Here is a 3,943-nt window from a genome sequence, read left to right on the forward strand (position 1 = left end):
AATTTACATTTCCTTTCTCTTTCAAGTCAAGGGAAAGAAAACTACATTGACACCAATAGGAAAATCAGATCTATATATTGGCATGTATAACAGACTTACAGAGCCCCATTATCTTTCTTCAGGTAGCCACAACACCACATTGAGTTACGTAATAGCCTAAACTGGACAGCATTGTGGTATTTTATGTTCTTTGCTACACATAGTTTGAACCTTGAAGTAATAGTAATACTCAAAAGTGAACATGTTAATGCACCTGCTACTGCTGATGGTAACTTAACGTACTGAAATCTCATTAAAACTACGTGAGTTAACTGGAAAAAGAGGACTTTTTAGCTTGCAACTTTGTGAAGCTGAGAAAAGCCTACATTCAATCTCAGCAATTTTGATGACAAATTCTTAACCTGAACAAGTACATAGGTAGATTCAACATTTACAACGATCGAGTTGGTTCAAAAGTGGTTACTGCACACGGATACTATTGGTAACTTTTTCCGCATATTTACATATACATGATTCAAGTCAAAAGAAATGAACTCAACCATCTATATAACAACAATATGTCAAGTGTATGCAGATTTTATGCCTACCTCATTAAGATAGAACGATTATTTCCGATAGACGTTCTTCTTAAATAAAACATTTTCAAACAAGTTTGAAAAATGGGAATACAAAATGAGAACAGTAACAATAATGTGCAAGTGTTGAGCACCAGAATTATCAATAATTCACCCAGATGAAGCCTCACATTTAATCATAACCACATAAATAGGCGATACTAATGCTTTTTTCAGGACTAACAATTATAAAAGAAACTACACACAATCACGAATCATCACATATTAATTTCAGCCATATACGTGAACGTTACAAGTTACAACTTCAATTTGACAACAAATTACACATTAATCATCAAGCATAATCGATAAACATTACTCAATATCAAAATAGTACACACAGCATAAATACCTTGGTATTCAGATATCTGCATCCTCTCGCCTCAAATGTAACTCAATCCATTAGTGCAAATCTCTGCATACTCTCTTCTACGAGTTCAATTGAACTCATAACTTTCAACTACAATAAATAATAGACATGAGAAACGTAAGAGTTTGAATCCATCCTGAATCCGCCTCGGCTTAGCTACAAGGTAACTCGATCCATTAATAAAAAAAGTATCCGGAATTCGAAATTTATGAGTTTAGAATTCAAAATTCTAGTATGATTTGATAATAATGGAAGAGAAGAAGAGAAAAAATGTGAATAAATGCAGAGTCTCTGTGTTTTAATTGCATTTACTTATTGGCAATTTTTTTCCCTCCTTGTAGCTTTTGGAGTTCCCTCCATTTTTGGGTCTGCGTATTTTGAGCAAACGCGCCATTCGCGAGTCTGGGTTGCACCGTTACCCGACTCGATTAGTTGATGGGCTCTAATAACTCGACCCAATTAAAAATGATGAAGTTTTGGAGTACCTACTAGGCTACTACCTTTGAAGGGGACTTTATATTTTACGAAAACTTTAATAGATTGATTAACTTTAATATTCTGTCATTTTTTCTTATAAAATAGCTTTTTGAAAAAATTCAAGGAAAATGTGGGTTTCCTCTTATGAGTACTTATTGATCTTCTTTTTGTATTTTAATTTTATCAAGTGTTTTTTATGTACTCATTGGGTAGATTAGCTTATGATTGAGATTCCTAAAATAAATTTGTAGAGAAAGGAGGTTGGGAATCAATTTTCATTTATTTAATTTTGTAAATATGACATCTAAATTCTGGTAGATCTAGGATGCAAACATGACACAAAAGAACACATCAATCCCCAAACATATGGTTCTTTTTATATGCATGTATCTCAAAGACATCAATTATAGATAAGCTATGAACATGTTTGTGACAAAATATTGGAATCTTGATGTGAAGGGGGTGTTAGAGTAGGTAAAAATTTCACAATATTTGAAAAATAGACTGGTGATCTCTTTATATGGACTAAAAAAATTATCTCCTCGTGAGCTAGTTTTTAAAGTTAAATTAGAACCAAATATCATATCTTTGCCTTATCATACAATGGAGGTTGAGGATAATTATCTTTGATCTTCTTTAGAAATATGAACCCTAAATTATGACATATAAATCATGAAAACACAAAAGACATAACATGAGATAAAAGAAAAGAATAATCAAACCTCTTATATCGAGAATTTTAACCAAAAAAGTGCTTCGAGATCCTTCTCTTCTTTCTTTTGTCGTGTCATAATGAGAATTAATAACAATTTCCTTTTTCTTTACCCTTAAAAGTGAAAATAAAAAAAATTTAACCTTAAAATTAAGTTAGCTCGAGGAAAATGAATATAAATCCATTAAATCGTAATGTATGGTGGTGTAAATATTTTGAATCCGACTCATTGATCTTTCGTTTAAGCCTCGTTACACATAATGAAGGTTTGAATATAAATTTATTAAATGGTAACGTGTGGTGGTGTAAATATTTTGGATCTGACTCTTTGATCTTACGTTTAAACCTCGTTTATCTACACATAATGAAGGTTTGAATATAAAACTAATAAATTGTAATGTGTGGTGGTGTAAGTATATTGGATTCGACTCATTGATCTTACGTTTAAACCTCGTTTGTCTACACATAATGAAAGTTTGAATAGTAATCATTCAGGTCTCAGTTATTACGTACACTTATTTTTTATTTAAGTTTGAATCTTTGATCATTTAGATCTCAATCATTAACACCTAGTTTGGATGATTGACATGTATTATTTCATCATGTATCGTATTGTATTGATCATATTGTATTGTTTTAATGAATAAAGTGTTTGGATAGATTGCATTGTTCTCTGTCGTTACATAATGTCACACATTCATAATTTGAATGATAAACCTATAAGAAAAGTAGGGACGAGGTAGAGCTACCATGACAAGGTAGGGTAAAAGATAAAACACAATTATTAAATAATGAATAAAGACAAAATGAGAAGAAAATAGTAAGGTGACGACGTGATCACACCAAATCGGTCGTTGCATAAAACAAATACTTTCATTGTTACCTAACGATAGATTTAAACGATATGATACGAAACAATAGAATTTAAGTAACAATCAAAGTAAACATTATATTTAAACTAACAATATATATATAATTTAATACAATGAGTATCAAGTAATAACCATCCAAATAAGTCTGTTTTTTTCCTTTACATTACAACCACTTCATTGGTTTGAATAGATCTGGACAATTGAGACCCGTAACAAGGTCTTGATATCTAGATAATTAATAAGCATTTGAACATAAATGCATATATGAATATTAAAATTAAAGTGTCTAAATCTAAATTTATGTTTGAATATTATGATTTTGTATTAAAATACGAACACTAAATAATTAAGATTGATTGTTTTGCATCCACATTTAAATGAATTTAATTTATCTAAAAATTAATAAATAAAATTTCCATAAAAAAATACAAGTTCATTTATTACTATATCAATAAAAGATTTTTAAAATATATATATATATTATATGGTGGTTGATGTAGATGATGACTAAGAGTGGCCTGCAAGATGATCCGTACAATGTGTACAGTAATGTCAAAACCTCAAAAGAACTCTGGGATGCTTTAAAAAAGAAAGTACAAAATAGAGGATGCCGGAATGAAGAAGTTTATTGTGGCAAAGTTTCTGGACTATGAGATGATAGATAGTAAGACCGTCATCACCCAAGTTCAAGAATTGCAGGTCATAATCCATGATCTCCTTGCTGAAGGTACAAATTTATTTATTACATATGTTGGAAATATTAAGTCTATTCTTAATACTCACATAATCTTTTAACATAGGATTGGTTGTGAATGATGCTTTTCAAGTGGCTGCCATTATAGAGAAGTTACCTCCATTGTGGAAGGACTTCAAAAACTACTTGAAACATAAACACAAG

Source organism: Solanum tuberosum, unplaced genomic scaffold (genome assembly GCF_000226075.1).
Source record: "Solanum tuberosum cultivar DM 1-3 516 R44 unplaced genomic scaffold, SolTub_3.0 scf00008, whole genome shotgun sequence".
Lineage (NCBI taxonomy): Eukaryota > Viridiplantae > Streptophyta > Magnoliopsida > Solanales > Solanaceae > Solanum > Solanum tuberosum.